Below are 22552 nucleotides of genomic sequence, written 5' to 3' on the forward strand. Positions count from 1 at the left end.
AATTTGCGTCGTATTGAATTTGTGCGCTAGAGCGTTAAATGCGTTTCTTGTATTTCTATCTTCCCCCACATTCAGTGAACATTTCGATGCGTACTTGCTTCGTCATGGCTAGCAAGGTGCAAAACAGGCGCGCTGTTTGCAAATGTGACAGGTCGCCCACCTTTCGATGTAAGCGCTTTTAAAGGAAAAAGGGTCGATGCAAGAAGCAGAGCCGGGGGACGCGGAGGCAAGTTGTGAGTGGCTCACTGCTACTGTATGCTTCTAACAATGAGTTAGCTGTATCGAGAAGCAGGAGATGGCTGAAAAGAATGCACCACACAAGTAAGTTGTTTTTATCAAAGGCAGTGCCCGTATTGCAGTTTCCCGTTGCTGTCTTGTGTCTGTATGGATGTCGTCATACTCATGTCGGACATTTATAAGAATTGACGTTCCACTCCAACCTGCGTATAAGCACAAAAACTGATGCATGTGCTTGTATTAAAGGAATGCAGCTGCAGGTGTCCTTTGCCTGCTGACAGTGTGAAGGTTGAGGAGCCTCAGTTGTTTATTCGTTCTCAGCGAAGACAAAACAGCATGCCTAAAGAATTATTAAGCGAATAGTTAAAGCAAGTATTCTATTCTTTAGTGCGACAGGGAAGCAGTCCATAGAAAAAGCAGCTAGATGAAAATTTGGAAGCACCCACCATATGGCTTAGTGGCTTTGGCGTTCGGCTGCTGATCTCAGGGTCGCGGGTTCGATCCCGATCCTGCTGCAGTGGAGTATTTCGACGATGGCAAAACATAAAAACAATGGTGTGCTGTGCGACGTCAATGCACGTTGAAGAACCCCATGCGGTCTAAATTAATCTGGAGCCGTCCACTGTGGTTTTCTTCATAGCCCATGTATTCCTTCAGGAAGTTAAACCTGGCATATCACTTCAAAAGTTTGGAAGCTCGATAACTTGGTGATGTAAAGTCTTAATTTGCAGTGCAAGAGATGTTAGTGCTGGTTTACTATTGTGATGCATCCCAGAGCCGATGTGCTACATAGTTATGTTTTGTGAAACTCGTATGTGTTAATGAATATGAGGGCCGCTGGCAGAGTTTGCTCTGAATTTTTCATCATTATTCATGGCGTGGTGTGCACAATTGCTCCACTTTTCTGCTGAAACCGTTGGTGTCTTGTTTATGACCAGAGCTTCAAGCAAAGGAAGCCATAAATCTTTATGCTCATTCTTGGTATCATTATTAACTTGTACCCAGAGAAACTCCATAGGTTAAAGCTTAGGTGGGAGCCAGAGCTTGACGTTGCCAGCCCTCGCCACAGCGACACCTACATGGTATTTGACAACACACAGTTTGGGCAGCTTCATGATTTATGGGAGCCACATTGTTGGCATCATAGCGTTCCATTAGTGTTCTCTCTGTCAGCTACTGCTGAACTGCTTCTTTGTGTAAAACTGTTGTCGGCATTGCTTCGTCCAGATGTGAATGGCACAACTGCTTGTGTTTCGCTACGATGTTTCTCTTGTCTGCCTCTGGAGCACATGAGTGCAAACATCTCAAAATGGTTGCCACCCGTATCTTCATAGCAGTCTTCACCCTTTCCGTTTTTCTGCAGGAAACATACAGGCAGCCGTTGATGGGCCTTTCTCACTGCTGATGTGCATCACAATGATGCGGTGGCCCTTCCCTGGCAGCCTGCTCCAGGCCATGGTTGTCCTGATCTTGGCACAAGCAGCACACGCTCGCCGTTCTGTCCTTCCACCAACACTGCGCTTGCTGCCGTTGCACATATCTCATCCAGGTAAATAATTTTGGAACCTACCATCTTGTACCTTAGGTAGCTTTGCTGCCTTGCGAAAGTGTCTTCTCTTTCAGTGGGCAGCTAGTGTAATTTTATTGCATGTTTTCTTCTGTCAAATGATGCGTTAGACATTAGAATACATGAATTACCGTGTGGTATTTTCCTACAAGCGCTAAATAATTTGATTGAATTTCTTCTCTCGTGCTGTTTCGGTTTCATTGACTGAATGACGACTGTGACGTCAAGTTGACGGTTTGTTCGCGTGATCTACTAGAAAAACTGTAATATAATCGCTGATATGTATATTCAATTGACTACGACATTTAATGCAGCATCTTCCAAAACATGGAATGACAAGCCTGTCAGTGATTATATTAAAGTTTGTCAAGGGATGATTTATTACACACGCTCACAGAGTCCCTCGTGCCGGAGTCCCCCAATAGCCATCCGCAGTTCGCGCACCTAATGCAACGCGCACCGAGCTCACACTTGAGCCCACTTCGAGCACACCACTCGGATCACTCCCGCGCACACCTCACGCACACTCCCGCCATAGCTAACCACGCATCCCCTCTCCCTCCAGTGTTGTAAGCCGTCCCTGTGTGTCCCCTGATGGCGCCACCCGCACTGGCCCTTACATCCTCCCCCCCCTTTATTCCTGCGACCAGGCCTCCACGGTGGATGGTATGGCATTAGCTGGTCTCCGTTGGCCACACCCATATACTTTCTTGAGGCAGGGTCTTTGAGTTTAAAGTTGTTCTGACCCACACAGGCAGTGATTAGGTAGGGCCCTGAGCGGCGAGGGGCCAATTTAGCAGTGAAGCCTGTACTTGCATTACTTAGAGTGTGCTTGTCGCGGAGCACGAGGTCGCCAACTTTGTAGGTGGTTGGTTCACGATGCTTGTTGTAATGCCTGGCCTGTTCGACCTTCGCTGATTCTTGGTGTTCCCTGGCCATGCCATTGCATCCTGCAGGTAGAGGTTTAGCTCTGCAGCGAGTGCATGGGGTGCCGATGCAGAAATTTCAGCACTAATCTGCTGCCTATCTGCCCAAGGTGTACGAAGTTCCCGACCATAGCACAAGAATGCGGGCGTAAACCCTGTGACCACACTCTCTGATGTCCGCATTGCGAGGGCCACCTCAGGGAGTCGCTTGTCCCAATTGCAGTGGGAGGAGCAGTAGTTGACAATGGTCTGCTTGACTGTAGCATTGTGACGTTCTACAGGCTGTCCAGCAGGTCTGTAGGGGACTGTGTGCCGCTCTTGTATTCCCCAATGTTGCAGCACTCCCTTCCATATCTTGCTGACTTGCTGACGAATGGTTTACCGTTATCACTGGAGAGGGAAAGAGGTGCACCGTGCTAGCAGAAAACTTCCACCATCCTTTCAACGATGGCTTTTGAAGTTGGTGCCCGCAGGGGAAAAAGATCGATAAACTTAGTGAATGTGTCCAGAGCTACAAGGATATACTTGTGTTGCCGTGGAGTTCTGGGCAAAGGGCTTATCAGATCCACACTGAGGTGCTGCATGGGTGAGGACGCCCAAGTGCTGTCCATAAGTCCCTTTGGCTTCTGGCGACGGGGCTTGAAGACCTGGCACTGCTGACACCCTCGTACATAGCGAGACGTGTGGGAGCGCACCCCCAACCAAGTGAAGCGGCTCTCGATGCGCCTTAAGGTTTTGAAGAAGCCGGCATGTCCACTGAGTGGATGGTCGTGCTTCAGTTTAAGCACCAATTCCCGTAGATGGAGGGGGAGCCACGGCACCGCTTTGCCTCCGCGTGTCCAAAGCAGAACCCCATCAGGTGCTATATGGCTCTCCTTGGCCAAGTCGGAGACCATTTTTGCCCTCTTGGGGTCGTCTGGTAGGATCGCCGCCTCAAGGTACTGCAGCAGCTGCTGCAGCAACGGGTCTTTCTGTTGCTCGTGCTTCAGTTTTGCACAGTCGGTTAGGGGTGAGGTGTCAACAAGGTCAGCCGAGGCAACATCAGCGAAGCGAATGGTGAGCTGTGGTTCCTCGAGTTCTATCGGAAACCATTCTTCTGCCAAGCTTGAAGGCATTGGTTCTGGATGACCAGTTGGAAATCTGCTCAGAGCATCGGCTGGGATGTTAGCTCGGCCTCGGCGATGCCTAACCGTGCACCTCAGCCCTTGCAATCGCAAAACCCAGCGTCGCACCCGACCCGACGTGTGTTCAGTGTTGAGCATCCGTGCCAGCGATGCGTGATCAGAATGAACTTCAAAAGACGTAAGCTCAATGTATGGCCTGAATTTTTCCACAGCCCACACGACTGCCAGACATTCCCATTCTTGCACTGTGTAGTTTCGCTCTGCTGCGGTTAGGGTTCTGCTAAAAAACGAGACTGGCCGAAGCAAGCCATCCACCTCCTGAAGTAGAACTGCCACAATGCCTGTGCCACTAGCATCCGTCTCAATGACGAATGGTCGGTTCAGATCCGGTAGGGTGACGGCCTCCTCGCCTGCCAGTGTAGTCTTCAGCAGCTCAAATGCTGCTCGCTGCTCAGCCCCCCACAACCAGTCTGTACCTTTCCTCAACAGCAGTGTTAGAGGTTTTGCCTTGTCGGAGAATGAGGGTATAAAATTCCTGTAGTAGCCAACTAGGCCCAAGAACATTTGGAGTTGTTTGACAGTACGGGATGGGGGAAACTGAGAGACAGCTTGCGCCTTGTCTGGGTCCGGTCTGCACTCGCCAGGAGTAATTATGTGCCCAAAGAACTTGAGAGTCTGTTTGCAGAAGGAAACCTTTGCTGGGTTGACTGAGAGGCTGGCCCTGTCAATCCTACGCAACACCTCTGCAATGTGGTCCAGATGTTCTGCCAATGTGTCGAAGTAGATAAGGATATCATCCAAGAAAGCCATGCAGTAGGTATGTTTTATTCCGTCTGGCAGTTTGTCCATTAAAGACTGAAACGTTGCTGGCCCTCCAGCCACTCCAAATGGCATCCTCTTAAACTGAAACATGCCCTTGTGGCATATGAACACAGTCTTTTGAACGTCCTCCGGTGCTGCAGGCACTTGGAAAAAAGCTTGTGCAAGGTCCAGACTCGAGAACCATTTGGCACGACCCAACTGTGCAAGGACCCAGTCGGTACGAGGCATTGGGTACCTTGGTACATTTGTCCTGGCATTTAATGGTGTGCAGTCAACTGCTAGGCGGTACCCACCATTCTTTTTCTGCACCAGGACTGGAGCACTGGCCCATGAGCTGGTGCATGGTTCGATAAGGTCTTGCTGCAGCAGTTCTTGTATACATTGGTCCATGACTTCCCGCTTTTTTGCGTTTACTGGGCGCAGTTTGCAACGGACTGGACAGTGGTCGCCTGTATCTATTCTATGCGTAATGAGAGATGTGCAGCCGGGGTATTTTTGGAAAACATGTCTATATTGACTGAGGATGGCTTCCAGTCGATCGCTGTCTGGAGAGGCCCTGCGGTCAGACGTCGCTTGGCTGCAGTTGGCCTCAGGTGGACCATGCTCTTCCAGAGCAAACAGCTGCTGCAAGGAGGTAGCTAGGTCCTCATCCCAGTCTTCCATGTCAGGATGCTGCTGTGCAACTTGTGTGGAGCTGTCTTGAGCATGGCCAGCAGCCGCTGTGTGGTGGCGAGAGGGTGCCTTGCTGAACCTCACCAATGGCTGGGGATCCATCCCGAGTGTCCATCCACCGAGGCCTATATGTACAGAAAAGCCCGCTGTTGCAAGGAAGTCTCCTCCCAGAACTATGTCGTGGCAAAGCTTCTCCAACAAGGGGAAGCGCTGTTTCCGGCTGCTACCCTGCCATCGGATGCGGCAACGTACAGAGGGTGTTGTCTCCGACCATCCCTCTGCAAGCCGGAGAGTCCGTCTTTCTTCTCTGGTGCTGGCGCCACTTCGTTTCGCCGCCTCGAAGGCTCGCGCGTTCATCAGGCTAACGCTGGCGCCGGTGTCCAGGAGGGCATAAAATACACTGTCGCCGATTGATACCTCGAGCAGAGGTTCTTTCCCACCGGTCGTCGCTAGAACTTGCAAGGAAGTTGCGTAGCCGTTGGCCGGCACAACTGCTACGCTCGGCCATTTCCCGGACAGTTTGCTTTGAGGTGACCGACCTGATCACAGCGGAAGCAGCGCGGTCTGCTTCGTGACACTCCTGTAGGGCATGCGCGCGCTCGATGACCTCTACCACCGCACCGGTGGCAGACAACAGCGTCAGGTGGAGGCATGGGCCATGCGATGCCCGGTGCGGAGCGGCCGCTTTCGTTCATTGAAGCCGGCGACTGGTCCTGTGCACGGGGATCTGGCGGCGCCCACAAAGGGGCCTCAGCTCGCAGCGTCGAGCCCGAAGGATGGACCCCGTGTCGGGACGCGAGCATCGCCGCAGGCCGAAGCGACCAGTCATGTCGTGACGAAGCATCGGTTGAGGCCGCCGCGACAGGGCAGTGACGATGTGGAGCGCCGGCGTCTACAAAGGCGAGGTCGGGCGCGGCCTGCGTGCTTCGCAGTGGCGGTGGCACGTAACGCAGGCGGTGCCACGCACGCTGCATAAGGAGGCCCGCTGCCTTTGCCATGTCGCGCAGGTTCGCGAATTCTATGTTATTCGTCAGGTCCTGAAAGGTCGGATGCATTTGCCGCCTCACCCGATCAACTTTTTCCGCGTCGGTGACAGGCTCTCCAATACGGTCATAGTACTCTGCTATGATGTGTATGAACTGTTTTAGATTCTCGGCAGGGTGCTGAGTGCGCTCGGCCAGCTCTGCCTTCAATTTTTCCCTGTAGTCGAAGGCCGCGAACTCGCCCTTGAAGTCCTCGGCGAAGGAAGCCCAATCTGAGCGGCCACCGATGAACCGCCACCACTGTTTCGCAGAGCCTTCCAACGCCACAGGGATATGTTGAAGGCGACGATCGTTCGGGATGCCTCCCAAATAGCAGTACTCGACGAATCGATCCAAGAATGTTTGCGGGGGTTGACTGTCTTCATATTCGATGAATTTCGGTAACGGCCTAAGTGCCTCCCTCATCGTCAAAGCCCGCGACCGCTAGGCCTAGCTTCATTGGCCTGCTCCGCTGTCGTACTGCTGGTGTCGATCGATGTCGTGAGCAGAATCTCGCGCACTTGCGCTGCCAGTTGCTCCCGCTCGAGCAGCGTACCTTTCGTCGTAGTGGCCAGGAGTTGCTGCACCAGGGTCGTTGGGACCGTGGCTGTGACAGAGCTTTCATCAGATGCGGACGTTCCGGCATTGGTCTCCATGTTGGTTCCGTCGGACGGGCCCCCACTTGTCAAGGGATGATTTATTACACACGCTCACAGAGTCCCTCGTGCCGGAGTCCCCCAATAGTCATCCGTAGTTTGCGCACCTAATGCAATGCGCACCGAGCTCACACTTGAGCCCACTTCGACCACGCCACTCGGATCACTCCCGCGCTGCCCGCACACACCTCACGTACATTCCCGCCATAGCCAACCACGCATTCCCTCTCCCTCCAGTGTTGTCAGCCGTCCCTGTGTGTCCCCTGATGGCGCCACCTGCACTGGCCCTTACAAGTTTTTCCAGTTGATCACGTGGCCGAAACATCAACTTGACGTCACAGTCGTCCTTCGGTTGACGAAACCGAAACAGCGTGAAAAAGAAATTCAATTGTAAACTATTTAGCGGTCGTACACAAATACCACAGGGTGCTTCATGTATACGAATGTCTACGATATCGTTTGAAAGAAGAAAACACGCAAGAAAAAATTTGGTGTCTATAGTCCTTAAAGGGGTGCAGACACAAAATTTTAAACGCAATGAACGGCATGAGAGTGAGAGAGAGAAAGACTTTATTGTGCAGAGGAATTCGGGCCTCCCAGGACCCCTGGGTCCCCGCACGACCACACTGCACTCAAACGTTCAGGCTAAAAGGTCCATGACGCTGGCCGCACAGGTGGCGATGATCTTCTGTCGTGCCTGATCTGTGGAGCGTAGTGAGGTCTCCCAGTCCTCCCATGTTTGGAGTGGCTCCGGCCTGCTGGGTGGAGGGGAAGCCGGACAGATCCCGAAGATATCAGTCAGCTTTGCCTTTTGAGCATTGCACACAGGGCAGGAAGGTGGTATGGGTCGGTAGTGGGAGAGGAGAGAGGGGTTTGTTACCGTACGATTTCTTTCATGGGCGTAAGAAGTTGCCATCTTGCAAGTGTCTGGCACATTCTTTGAGGGGAACATAAGTTATTGCTGTTTTTAATGCTGTCCGATGAGCCTCTCGCCATTTCCACCTACATTGGGCTGCCTCCGCGGCTGAGTGGTTATGGCGCTTCACTGCTGACCTGAAAGACGCGAGTTCGATCCCGGTCGCGGTGGTCGAATTTCGATGGAGGTGAAATTCTAGAGGCCCGTGTACCATTCAACGTCAGTGCACATTAAAGAACCCCAGGTGGTGGAAATTTTGCGGAGCCCTTCACTACAACGTCCCTCATAGCCTGAGTCGCTTTCGGACGTTTAACCCCCATAAACGAAACTATTTCCACCCACATCGAGTGATGTCATGGTGCACTTGCTTTAATTATTGTGACGTCGCTGAACTCAGGTGTTGTTCACTTCAGCGCTGGCGCTGACTGAGACCAAAGGCTTTGTGTACAAAATGGCTTGTAATTAATTATTCACACTGTGCACTGGTGTTTTGCTCTTATTTTCATGATTGCTAGGCCCGTAGGCCTCTTTGAAGGCAAATAAACAGACGCCGAAAAACTTTGTGTCTGGACCCCTTTAAAGAATATGCCATGCAGTTACCATGTAACATAGTGCTGGGAAAAGTTGTGCATCCATGACCTCAATGCCAGCTTTGGGAAGTTGTCATACAGGGTGCTACGCCGCTAATCTCCACTTCCTGGCCATTCTGTGCTGGGTGTCGACCACTTCCACCTGCTTACTCTTGCCTCTCCATCTTTCCATTAAATGCTGTCCATGCACTAACACCAAGCATTTTGCTGACAAATGCACATGTTTTATTCACAGTATGTCCCAAGTCTCTATCTTGCCAGAACTGTAGCAATTAAAGATTGTTTCTCATTGCATTACGAGAAAAAAAACTCCACTTGTTTGCTTCTTAGTCAAGTCCCTTAGGTGTACAGCAGACATGTTCAACAAGGAAGATTGTCACCATGCTGGGATCTATGATGAAAGATCAAACGCATTTTACATAGCACCTACTTTGACACAGACGCATGAAAACTATAGCCCATGCTCATTGCATTGGCTGCGCCGCCTGTTGGCCAGGCCGCGAAGCGTGAGCGGGTCGTGTCTGCTGCTCTCCCTGTCCGTTTCAGCGCGCTGTTGTGATAAGCTTGTGTTTTGATATTACATAGTGTGGAGTATTGATTAGTCGCGAATATATTTAAATTTAAGTCTTCAGTGACGTAAAGGGTCTTACTTCTGCGTAGCTGGCTGCTCGAAAACTTTTAAAATTTTCCAGGAACATGTCCTTGTGTCCCCTCCGTGCCTTCGCTCGTCAGCGGTTTTTTCAGCAGCGCAGGGGACAAAGGACGTGACAAGTGCACAGACACAGCGCTGAACTTACAACAGGTTTATTGAGGTGATTTTCACTACTTAAATACAGCGGCAACCAATCTCAAATGAAAAGACAGATACACAAAACAGATTGACGAAAATGACAATTCCTTAGCACAGGTCTACAGTGGCACAAGACCAGCTGCGCACGTTTTTCTATTCTCATCAAGGAAACGTAGTACTTTATCAGACAGAGCTATTGAGGCAACGCTTACGCATTCATCTTTGAATTTATGGATTTCATGAGCTTCAATGATTTCAGGAGTGATTTTGCCTCTACAGAGAATGGCTCTTCCTGAGAGCACACAGCGGCACATCTTCAGCTCATGGTGCACTTGAATGGCGGCGGTGGACCTCAGACGGCAGACAGGACTACGGAATTCTTATGGCAGTGCGCGCTGCCGCAGCTTCGAGCCATCACTAAGAAGATGCACAGTCCGGTCCACACCTATGGTGAAGTGTCCTTGCCGGAACAAGTACAAGGCGTCCTTAGACGAGGACCAAAGTTCGCCGTGGAACCCAGGCAATCAGCATCGGAACTTCTTGCGATGGTGAGACAAGTTTCCGGCCTAGCAGTGGCTCCTGAAGTGGACCGATGTGTTTCAGATGGAGTGTACATTTTGGCAAAGTGTAGACCTACCAGGTGTAGAATTCCAATCAAATTCACCGTTTCGTTTTTAAAGAACAACTCGCTGACCCTATTACAGGCTGGTAAAGAGGGAGGTTTTGCTGTGATGCCAAAAGCGCTCTACTTATCGAAAGCAGAAAATGCTATCAGTTCGACTTTCCGGCAGAGAAGCGATGTCACTCTAAGTAAAGTGAAAGCCCGATCACGGAAAATGTGTGCACAAATGAATTTGGAATCCCTAGCCAAGTGTATAGAGAAAAGCAAGGGGTCCTGCTTAAAGATATTCTTCACAGCCAAAACTCACAAGCTGGACTGCCCACTTCGAGCAATAGTCTCCGAGGATGGCACATGGCAAAAGTCTGTCGCGTTATTTTTTGCAAGACAAGCTGAACCTCTTAACCATTGACGACCCTTTTCAGGTGAAGAGTTCTAACCAAGTAATCGCTTTCTTGCAACAAAACCCAGCGAAAGGCTTTTCGGCCTGCTCTATCGATATAAAAGATTTATATTATTCCCTTCCGCAAAAGAAACTGCTGGCAAGCGTTGAAGAATGCATTGATTCCTTTGGTGTGGTAGCTTTCCAGAGTTCTGCAGGCATCAGCAATAGCAACTTCTTGGAACTCCTTACTTTTTGCTTTAACTCGACATTTTCCACCTGGAATGAATCTGTTTACCTCCAGAGCAATGGCGTCTGCATTGTTTCATGCATAGCTCCGATACTGGGCGACATTTATCTCGCGCACCATGACAAGCTCCTTGATAGTCAACTCGACGAAAGCGTGGCTCGTGTTTTTAGGTTTGTAGATGATTTTTTAGTTTTGATGACATGTGCAGTTACTGACGCAGGGGCCTCGGTCTCGAAAGTTTTATCAATTTTTCACACCTGTCTTGACCCTCTTGTTTTGACGCATGAAACGCCTTCTGAAGGAAAGTTACGTTTTTTAGATCTTGCCATGTTCCTCAAGAATAGCCATGTGTGCTGGCGTTACGAGCCACGATGCCAGAAGCCCCTCACGCCTTTCGCTTCTGCACATTCTAAGCTTGTAATGCGCGGCATCGCAAAGTTGTGTTTAAGAAATGCCCTAGAAAAATCATGCCATCATGCGATGCAAGACAGCTATCAAAATCAGGTGGTACGCTTACAAGCAGCAGGATACCCTTCCGACCTTCTGATTGCAATATCAGAGAGCCTGCTAAGAGAAATCATTAATTCAGGCCGCAGATATTCCACTGAAAGGCCCAAGGAAGAAAAAAGAAAGTATGTGGTTATTCCTTATCTACACCGCATTTCACATAATATGAAAAGGGTGGGAGCGCGTGCCGATGTAAACGTTGTTTTTTCCGCGCCCAATAAGCTCTCCAAACTCTGCCATATTGTAAACAGCAGCAATGAAAGGACAGTTGGCTGCGATAAGAAACACCAAAAAGGTTTTGTACCATGTAGCAGCAATGTTGTGTACAGGTTTCCGCTTACATGTGGCAAGCACTACACGGGGCAAACTGGTCGTTGCCTCAACGACTGGCTGCGGGAACACAACAACAACGTGAGCGGCACCGCTTCCCGTCACCTTGGCATTCATTGCAGAAACTGCACAGAGGAAAGAAAAAAGAACAAAAAACCACTGTGTTATCCTGTTTTCACTCAGTGTCGAGTGCTGTCAGATAATAGAACAAAAATCACTCGTGAAATCATTGAAGCTCATGAAATCCATAAATTCAAAGATGAATGCGTAAGCGTTGCCTCATTAGCTCTGTCTGATAAAGAACTACGTTTCCTTGATGAGAATAGAAAAACGTGCGCAGCTGGTCTTGTGCCACTGTAGACCTGTGCTCAGGGATTGTCATTTTCGTCAATCTGTTTTGTGTATCTGTCTTTTCATTTGAGATTGGTTGCCACTGTACTTAAGTAGTGAAAATCACCTCAATAAACCGGATGTAAGTTCAGCGCCGTGTCTGTGCACTTGTCCCGTCCTTTGTCCCCCGCGCTGCTGAAAAAACCATGTCACACCAACTTGCCCAAGCTTCTACAGTATCAGCGTCAGCTGTAGATCGTGGCTGCTCGACGAGAAAAATAAAAATTTGCGTCGTATTGAATTTGTGCGCTAGAGCGTTAAATGCGTTTCTTGTATTTCTATCTTCCCCCACATTCAGTGAACATTTCGATGCGTACTTGCTTCGTCATGGCTAGCAAGGTGCAAAACAGGCGCGCTGTTTGCAAATGTGACAGGTCGCCCACCTTTCGATGTAAGCGCTTTTAAAGGAAAAATGGTCGATGCAAGAAGCAGAGCCGGGGGACGCGGAGGCAAGTTGTGAGTGGCTCACTGCTACTGTATGCTTCTAACAATGAGTTAGCTGTATCGAGAAGCAGGAGATGGCTGAAAAGAATGCACCACACAAGTAAGTTGTTTTTATCAAAGGCAGTGCCCGTATTGCAGTTTCCCGTTGCTGCCTTGTGTCTGTATGGATGTCGTCATACTCATGTCGGACCTTTATAAGAATTGACGTTCCACTCCAACCTGCGTATAAGCACAAAAACTGATGCATGTGCTTGTATTAAAGGAATGCAGCTGCAGGTGTCCTTTGCCTGCTGACAGCGTGAAGGTTGAGGAGCCTCAGTTGTTTATTCGTTCTCAGCGAAGACAAAACAGCATGCCTAAAGAATTATTAAGCGAATAGTTAAAGCAAGTAGTGTATTCTTTAGTGAGACAGGAAAGCAGTCCATAGAAAAAGCAGCTAGATGAAAATTTGGAAGCACCCGCCATATGATTTAGTGGCTTTGGCGTTCGGCTGCTGATCTGAGGGTCGCGGGTTTGAGCCCGATCCTGCTGCAGTGGCAGTATTTCGACGGTGGCAAAACATAAAAACAATGGTGTGCTGTGCGACGTCAATGCACGTTGAAGAACCCCATACGGTCTAAATTAATCCTGAGCCGTCCACTGTGGTGTTCTTCATAGCCCATGTGTTCCTTCAGGAAGTTAAACCTGGCATATCACTTCCAAAGTTTGGAAGCCTGATAACTTGGTGATGTAAAGTCTTAATTTGCAGTGCAAGAGATGTTAGCGCTGGTTTACTATTGTGATGCATCCCAGAGCCGATGTGCTACATAGTTATGTTTTGTGAAACTCGTATGTGTTAATGAATATGAGGGCCGCTGGCAGAGTTTGCTCTGAATTTTTCATCATTATTCATGGCGTGGTGTGCACAATTTCTCCACTTTTCTGCTGAAACCGTTGGTGTCTTGTTTATGACCAGAGCTTCAACCAAAGGAAGCCATAAATCTTTATGCTCATTCTTGGTATCATTATTAACTTGTATCCAGAGAAACTCCATAGGTTAAAGCTTAGGTGGGAGCCAGAGCTTGACGTTGCCAGCCCTCGCCACAGCGACACCTACATGGTATTTGACAACACACAGTTTGGGCAGCTTCATGATTTATGGGAGCCACATTGTTGGCATCATAGCGTTCCATTAGTGTTCTCTCTGTCAGCTACTGCTGAAATGCTTCTTTGTGTAAAACTGTTGTCGGCATTGCTTCGTCCAGATGTGAATGGCACAACTGCTTGTGTTTCGCTACGATGTTTCTCTTGTCTGCCTCTGGAGCACATGAGTGCAAACATCTCAAAATGATTGCCACCCGTATCTTCATAGCAGTCTTCACCCTTTTCGTTTTTCTGCAGGAAACATACAGGCAGCCGTTGATGGGCCTTTCTCACTGCTGATGTGCATCACAATGATGCGGTGGCCCTTCCCTGGCAGCCTGCTCCAGGCCATGGTTGTCCTGATCTTGGCACAAGCAGCACACGCTCGCTGTTCTGTCCTTCCACCAACACTGCGCTTGCTGCCGTTGCACATATCTCATCCAGGTAAATAATTTTGGAACCTACCATCTTGTACCTTAGGTAGCTTTGCTGCCTTGCGAAAGTGTCTTCTCTTTCAGTGGGCAGCTAGTGTAATTTTTTTGCATGTTTTCTTCTGTCAAACGATGCGTTAGACATTAGAATACATGAATTACCGTGTGGTATTTTCCTACAAGCGCTAAATAATTTGATTGAATTTCTTCTCTCGTGCTGTTTCGGTTTCATTGACTGAATGACGACTGTGACGTCAAGTTGACGGTTTGTTCGCGTGATCTACTAGAAAAACTGTAATATAATCCCTGATATGTATATTCAATTGACTACGACATTTAATCCAGCATCTTCCAAAACATGGAATGACAAGCCTGTCAGTGATTATATTAAAGTTTGTCAAGGGATGATTTATTACACACGCTCACAGAGTCCCGCGTGCCGGAGTCCCCCAATAGTCATCCGCAGTTCGCGCACCTAATGCAACGCGCACCGAGCTCACACTTGAGCCCACTTCGACCACACCACTCGGATCACTCCCGCGCACACCTCACGCACATTCCCACCATAGCTAACCACGCATCCCCTCTCCCTCCAGTGTTGTAAGCCGTCCCTGTGTGTCCCCTGATGGCGCCACCCGCACTGGCCCTTACATCCTCCCCCTCTTAATTCGTGCAAGCAGGCCTCCACGGTGGATGGTATGGCATTAGCTGGTCTGCGTTGGCCACACCCATATACTTTCTTGAGGCAGGGTCTTTGAGTTTAAAGTTGTTCTGACCCACACGGGCAGTGATTAGGTAGGGCCCTGAGCGGCGAGGGGCCAATTTAGCAGTGAAGCCTGTACTTGCATTACTTAAAGTGGGCTTGTCGCGGAGCACGAGGTCGCCAACTTTGTAGGTGGTTGGTTCACGATGCTTGTTGTAATGCCTGGCCTGTTCGGCCTTCGCTGAATCTTGGTGTTCCCTGGCCATGGCCAATGCATACTGCAGGTAAAGGTTTAGCTCTGCAGCGAGTGCATGGGGTGCCGATTCAGAAATTTCAGCACTAATCTGCTGTCTATCTGCCCAAGGTGTACGAAGTTCCCGACCATAGCACAAGAATGCGGGCGTAAACCCTGTGACCACACTCTCTGATGTCCGCATTGCGAAGGCCACCTCAGAGAGCCGCTTGTCCCAGTTGCAGTGGGAGGAGCAGTAGTTGACAATGGTCTGCTTGACTGTAGCATTGTGACGTTCTACAGGCTGTCCAGCAGGTCTGTAGGGGACTGTGTGCCGCTCTTGTATTCCCCAATGTTGCAGCACTCCCTTCCATATCTTGCTGACGAATGGTTTACCGTTATCACTGGAGATGGAAAGAGGTGCACCGTGCCGGCAGAAAACTTCCACCATCCTTTCAACGATGGCTTTTGAAGTTGGTGCCCGCAGGGGAAAAAGCTCGATAAACTTCTACAAGGATATACTTGTGTTGCCGTGGAGTTCTGGGCAATGGGCCTATCAGATCCACACTGAGGTGCTGCATGGGTGAGGACGCCCAAGTGCTGTCCATAAGTCCCTTTGGCTTCTGGCGACGGGGCTTGAAGACCTGGCACTGCTGACACCCTCGTACATAGCGAGACGTGTCGGAGCGCACCCCCAACCAAGTGAAGCGGCTCTCGATGCGCCTTAAGGTTTTGAAGAAACCGGCGTGTCCACTGAGTGGATGGTCGTGCTTCAGTTTAAGCACCAATTCCCGTAGATGGAGGGGGAGCCACGGCACCGCTTTGCCTCCGCGTGTCCAAAGCAGAACCCCATGAGGTGCTATATGGCTCTCCTTGGCCAAGTCGGAGACCATTTTTGCCCTCTTGGGGTCGTCTGGTAGGATCGCCGCCTCAAGGTACTGCAGCAGCTGCTGCAGCAACGGGTCTTTCTGTTGCTCGTGCTTCAGTTTTGCACAGTCGGTTAGGGGTGAGGTGTCAACAAGGTCAGCCGAGGCAACATCAGCGAAGCGAATGGTGAGCTGTGGTTCCTCGAGTTCTATCGGAAACCATTCTTCTGCCAAGCTTGAAGGCATTGGTTCTGGATGACCAGTTGGAAATCTGCTCAGAGCATCGGCTGGGATGTTAGCTCGGCCTCGGCGATGCCTAACCGTGCACCTCAGCCCTTGCAATCGCAAAACCCAGCGTCGCACCCGACCCGACGTGTGTTCAGTGTTGAGCATCCGTGCCAGCGATGCGTGATCAGAATGAACCTCAAAAGACGTAAGCTCAATGTATGGCCTGAATTTTTCCACAGCCCGCACGACTGCCAGACATTCCCATTCTTGCACTGTGTAGTTTCGCTCTGCTGCGGTTAGGGTTCTGCTAATAAACGAGACTGGCCGAAGCAAGCCATCCACCTCCTGAAGTAGAACTGCCACAATGCCTGTGCCACTAGCATCCGTCTCAATGACGAATGGTCGGTTCAGATCCGGTAGGGTGACGGCCTCCTCGCCTGCCAGTGTAGTCTTCAGCAGCTCAAATGCTGCTCGCTGCTCAGCCCCCCACAACCAGTCTGTACCTTTCCTCAACAGCAGTGTTAGAGGTTTTGCCTTGTCGGAGAATGAGGGTATAAAATTCCTGTAGTAGCCAACTAGGCCCAAGAACATTTGGAGTTGTTTGACAGTACGGGATGGGGGAAACTGAGAGACAGCTTGCGCCTTGTCTGGGTCCGGTCTGCACTCGCCAGGAGTAATTATGTGCCCAAGGAACTTGAGAGTCTGTTTGCAGAAGGAAACCTTTGCTGGGTTGACTGAGAGGCTGGCCCTGTCAATCCTACGCAACACCTCTGCAATGTGGTCCAGATGTTCTGCCAATGTGTCGAAGTAGATAAGGATATCATCCAAGAAAGCCATGCAGTAGGTATGTTTTATTCCGTCTGGCAGTTTGTCCATGAAAGACTGAAACGTTGCTGGCCCTCCAGCCACTCCAAATGGCATCCTCTTAAACTGAAACATGCCCTTGTGGCATATGAACGCAGTCTTTTGAACGTCCTCCGGTGCTACAGGCACTTGGAAAAAACCTTGTGCAAGGGCCAGACTCGAGAACCATTTGGCACGACCCAACTGTGCAAGGACCCAGTCGGTACGAGGCATTGGGTACCTTGGTACATTTGTCCTGGCATTTAATGGTGTGCAGTCAACTGCTAGGCGGTACCCACCATTCTTTTTCTGCACCAGGACTGGAGCACTGGCCCATGAGCTGGTGCATGGTTCGATAAGGTCTTGTTGCAGCAGTTCTTGTATACATTGGTCCATTACTTCCCGCTTTTTTGCGTTTACTGGGCGCAGTTTGCAACGGACTGGACAGTGGTCGCCTGTATCTATTCTATGCGTAATGAGAGATGTGCATCCGGGGTATTTTTGGAAAACATGTCTATATTGACTGAGGATGGCTTCCAGTCGATCGCTGTCTGGAGAGGCCCTGCGGTCAGATGTCGCTTGGCTGCAGTTGGCCTCAGGTGGACCATGCTCTTCCAGAGCAAACAGCTGCTGCAAGGAGGTAGCTAGGTCCTCATCCCAGTCTTCCATGTCAGGATGCTGCTGTGCAACTTGTGTGGAGCTGTCTTGAGCATGGCCAGCAGCCGCTGTGTGGTGGCGAGAGGGTGCCTTGCTGAACCTCACCAATGGCTGGGGATCCATCCCGAGTGTCCATCCACCGAGGCCTATATGTACAGAAAAGCCCGCTGTTGCAAGGAAGTCTCGTCCCAGAACTATGTCGTGGCAAAGCTTCTCCAACAAGAGGAAGCGCTGTTTCCGGCTGCTACCCTGCCATCGGATGCTGCAACGTACAGAGGGTGTTGTCTCCGACCATTCCTCTGCAAGCCGGAGAGTCCGTCTTTCTTCTCTGGTGCTGGCGCCACTTCGTTTCGCCGCCTCGAAGGCTCGCGCGTTCATCAGGCTAATGCTGGCGCCGGTGTCCAGGAGGGCGTAAAATACACTGTCGCCGATTGATTCCTCGAGCAGAGGTTCTTTCCCACCGGTCGTCGCTAGAACTTGCAAGGAAGTTGCGTAGCCGTTGGCCGGCACAACTGCTACGCTCGGCCATTTCCAGGACAGTTTGCTTGGAGGTGACCGACCTGTTTACAGCGGAAGCAGCGCGGTCTGCTTCGTGACTTGCCTGTAGGGCATGCGCGCGCTCGATGACCTCTACCATCGCACCGGTGGCAGACAACAGCGTCAGGTGGAGGCATGGGCCATGCGATGCCCGGTGCGGAGCGGCCGCTTTCGTTCATTGAAGCCGGCGACTGGTACTGTGCACGGGGATCTGGCGGCGCCCACAAAGGGGCCTCAGCTCGCAGCGTCGAGCCCGAAGAACGGACCCCGTGTCGGGACGCGAGCATCGCCGCAGGCCGAAGCGACCAGTCATGTCGTGACGAAGCATCGGTTGAGGCCGCCGCGACAGGGCAGTGACGATGTGGAGCGCCGGCGTCAACAAAGGCGAGGTCGGGCGCGGCCTGCGTGCTTCGCAGTGGCGGTGGCACGTAACGCAGGCGGTGCCACGCACGCTGCATAAGGAGGCCCGCTGCCTTTGCCATGTCGCGCAGGTTCGCGAATTCCATGTTATTCGTCAGGTCCTGAAAGGTCGGATGCATTTGCCGCCTCACCCGATCAACTTTTTCCGCGTCGGTGACAGGCTCTCCAATACGGTCATAGTACTCTGCTATGATGTGTATGATCTGTTTTAGATTCTCGGCAGGGTGCTTAGTGCGCTCGGCCAGCTCTGCCTTCAATTTTTCCCTGTAGTCGACGGCCGCGAACTCGCCCTTGAAGTCCTCGGCGAAGGAAGTCCAATCTGAGTGGCCACCGATGAACCGCCACCACTGTTTCGCAGAGCCTTTCAACGCCACAGGGATATGTTGAAGGCGACGATCGTTCGGGATGCCTCCCAAATAGCAGTACTCGACGAATCGATCCAAGAATGTTTGCGGGGGTTGACTGTCTTCATATTCGATGAATTTCGGTAACGGCCTAAGTGCCTCCCTCATCGTCAAAGCCCGCGACCGCTAGGCCTAGCTTCATTGGCCTGCTCCGCTGTCGTACTGCTGGTGTCGATCGATGTCGTGAGCAGAATCTCGCGCACTTGCGCTGCCAGTTGCTCCCGCTCGAGCAGCGTACCTTTCGTCGTAGTGGCCAGGAGTTGCTGCACCAGGGTCGTTGGGACCGTGGCTGTGACGGAGCTTTCATCAGATGCGGACGTTCCGGCATTGGTCTCCATGTTGGTTCCGTCGGACGGGCCCCCACTTGCCAAGGGATGATTTATTACACACGCTCACAGAGTCCCTCGTGCCGGAGTCCCCCAATAGTCATCCGTAGTTTGCGCACCTAATGCAATGCGCACCGAGCTCACACTTGAGCCCACTTCGACCACGCCACTCGGATCACTCCCGCGCTGCCCGCGCACACCTCACGCACATTCCCGCCATAGCCAACCACGCATTCCCTCTCCCTTCAGTGTTGTCAGCCGTCCCTGTGTGTCCCCTGATGGCGCCACCTGCACTGGCCCTTACAAGTTTTTCCAGTTGATCACGTGGCGAAAACATCAACTTGACGTCACAGTCGTCCTTCGGTTGACGAAACCGAAACAGCGTGAAGAAGAAATTCAATTGTAAACTATTTAGTGGTCGTACACAATTACCACAGGGTGCTTCATGTATACGAATGTCTACGATATCGTTTGAAAGAAGAAAACACGCAAGAAGAAATTTGGTGTCTATAGTCCTTAAAGGGGTGCAGACTCAAAATTTTAAAAGCAATGAACGGCATGAGAGTGAGAGAGAGAAAGACTTTATTGTGCAGAGGAATTCGGGCCTCCCAGGACCCCTGGGTCCCCGCACGACCACACCGCACTCAAACGTTCAGGCTAAAAGGTCCATGACGCTGGCCGCACAGGTGGCGACGATCTTCTGTCGTGCCTGATCTGTGGAGCGTAGTGAGGTCTCCCAGTCCTCCCATGTTTGGAGTGGCTCCGGCCTGCTGGGTGGAGGCGAAGCCGGACAGATCCCGAAGATATCAGTCAGGTTTGCCTTTTGAGCATTGCACACAGGGCAGGAAGGTGGTATGGGTCGGTAGTGGGAGAGGAGAGAGGGGTTAGTTACCGTACGATTTCTTTCATGGGCGTAAGAAGTTGCCATCTTGCAAGTGTCTGGCACATTCTTTGAGGGGAACATAAGTTATTGCTGTTTTTAATGGTGTCCGATGAGCCTCTCGCCATTTCCACCTACATTGGGCTGCCTCCGCGGCTCAGTGGTTATGGCGCTTCACTGCTGACCTGAAAGACGCGAGTTCGATCCCGGTCGCGGTGGTCGAATTTCGATGGAGGTGAAATTCTAGAGGCCCGTGTACCATTCGACGTCAGTGCACATTAAAGAACCCCAGGTGGTGGAAATTTTGCGGAGCCCTTCACTACAACGTCCCTCATAGCATGAGTCGCTTTCGGACCTTTAACCCCCATAAACGAAACTATTTCCACCCACATCGAGTGATGTCATAGTGCACTTGCTTTAATTATTGTGACGTCGCTGAACTCAGGTGTTGTTCACTTCAGCGCTGGCGCTGACTGAGACCAAAGGCTTTGTGTACAAAATGGCTTGTGATTAATTATTCACACTGTGCACTGGTGTTTTGCTCTTATTTTCATGATTGCTAGGCCCGTAGGCCTCTTTGAAGGCAAATAAACTGACACCGAAAAACTTTGTGTCTGGACCCCTTTAAAGCATATGCCATGCAGTTACCATCTAACATAGTGCTGGGAAAAGTTGTGCATCCATGACCTCAATGCCAGCTTTGGGAAGTTGTCATACAGGGTGCTACGCCACTAATCTCCACTTCCTGGCCATTCTGTGCTGGGTGTCGACCACTTCCACCTGCTTACTCTTGCCTCTCCTTCTTTCCATTAAACGCTGTCCATGCACTGACACCAAGCATTTTGCTGACAAATGCACATGTTTTATTCACAGTATGTCCCAAGTCTCTATCTTGCCAGAACTGTAGCAATTAAAGATTGTTTCTCATTGCATTACGAGAAAAAAAACTCCACTTGTTTGCTTCTTAGTCAAGTCCCTTAGGTGTACAGCAGACATGTTCAACAAGGAAGATTGTCACCATGCTGGGATCTATGATGAAAGATCAAACGCATTTTACATAGCACCTACTTTGACACAGACGCATGAAAACTATAGCCCATGCTCATTGCATTGGCTGCGCCGCCTGTTGGCCAGGCCGCGAAGCGTGAGCGGGTCGTGTCTGCTGCTCTCCCTGTCCGTTTCAGCGCGCCGTTGTGATAAGCTTGTGTTTTGATATTACATAGTGTGGAGTATTGATTAGTCGCGAATATATTTAAATGTAAGTCTTCAGTGACGTAAAGGGTCGTACTTCTGCGTAGCTGGCTGCTCGAAAACTTTTAAAATTTTCCAGGAACATGTCCTTGTGTCCCCTCCGTGCCTTCGCTCGTCAGCGGTTTTTTCAGCAGCGCAGGGGACAAAGGACGTGACAAGTGCACAGACATGGCGCTGAACTTACAACAGGTTTATTGAGGTGATTTTCACTACTTAAATACAGTGGCAACCAATCTCAAATGAAAAGACAGATACACAAAACAGATTGACGAAAATGACAATTCCTGAGCACATGTCTACAGTGGCACAAGACCAGCTGCGCACGTTTTTCTATTCTCATCAAAGAAACGTAGTACTTTATCAGACAGAGCTATTGAGGCAACGCTTACGCATTCATCTTTGAATTTATGGATTTCATGAGCTTCAATGATTTGACGAGTGATTTTGCCTCTACAGAGAATGGCTCTTCCTGAGAGCACACAGCGGCACATCTTCAGCTCATGGTGCACTTGAATGGCGGCGGTGGACCTCAGACGGCAGACAGGACTACGGAATTCTTATGGCAGTGCGCGCTGCCGCAGCTTCGAGCCATCACTAAGAAGATGCACAGTCCGGTCCACACATATGGTGAAGTGTCCTTGCCGGAACAAGTACAAGGCGTCCTTAGACGAGGACCAAAGTTCGCCGTGGAACCCAGGCAATCGGCATCGGAACTTCTTGCGATGGTGAGACAAGTTTCCAGCCTAGCAGTGGCTCCTGAAGTGGACCGATGTGTTTCAGATGGAGTGTACATTTTGGCAAAGTGTAGACCTACCAGGTGTAGAATTCCAATCAAATTCACCGTTTCGTTTTTAAAGAACAACTCGCTGACCCTATTACAGGCTGGTAAAGAGGGAGGTTTTGCTGTGATGCCAAAAGCGCTCTACTTATCGAAAGCAGAAAATGCTATCAGTTCGACTTTCCGGCAGAGAAGCGATGTCACTCTAAGTAAAGTGGAAGCCCGATCACGGAAAATGTGTGCACAAATGAATTTGGAATCCCTAGCCAAGTGTATAGAGAAAAGCAAGGGGTCCTGCTTAAAGATATTCTTCACAGCCAAAACTCACAAGCTAGACTGCCCACTTCGAGCAATAGTCTCCGAGGATGGCACATGGCAAAAGTCTGTCGCGTTATTTTTTGCAAGACAAGCTGAACCTCTTAACCATTGTCGACCCTTTTCAGGTGAAGAGTTCTAACCAAGTAATCGCTTTCTTGCAACAAAACCCAGGGAAAGGCTTTTCGGCCTGCTCTATCGATATAAAAGATTTATATTATTCCCTTCCGCAAAAGAAACTGCTGGCAAGCGTTGAAGAATGCATTGATTCCTTTGGTGTGGTAGCTTTCCAGAGTTCTGCAGGCATCAGCAATA

At 50.4% G+C, this 22552-nt stretch overlaps 1 long non-coding RNA gene across 1 annotated transcript; it reads left to right on the plus strand.

Moving 5' to 3' along the window:
- Window positions 1-1596: 1596 nt before the first annotated feature.
- On the plus strand, window positions 1597-22213 carry LOC144099274 (uncharacterized). The gene is made up of 4 exons (XR_013307365.1): window positions 1597-1786; window positions 9602-9870; window positions 13625-13810; window positions 21601-22213. It is a non-coding gene; the product is annotated as an uncharacterized LOC144099274 (long non-coding RNA).
- The last annotated feature ends 339 nt before the right edge of the window (window positions 22214-22552 follow it).

Source organism: Amblyomma americanum, chromosome 1 (genome assembly GCF_052857255.1).
Source record: "Amblyomma americanum isolate KBUSLIRL-KWMA chromosome 1, ASM5285725v1, whole genome shotgun sequence".
NCBI classification, from domain to species: Eukaryota; Metazoa; Arthropoda; class Arachnida; order Ixodida; family Ixodidae; genus Amblyomma; species Amblyomma americanum.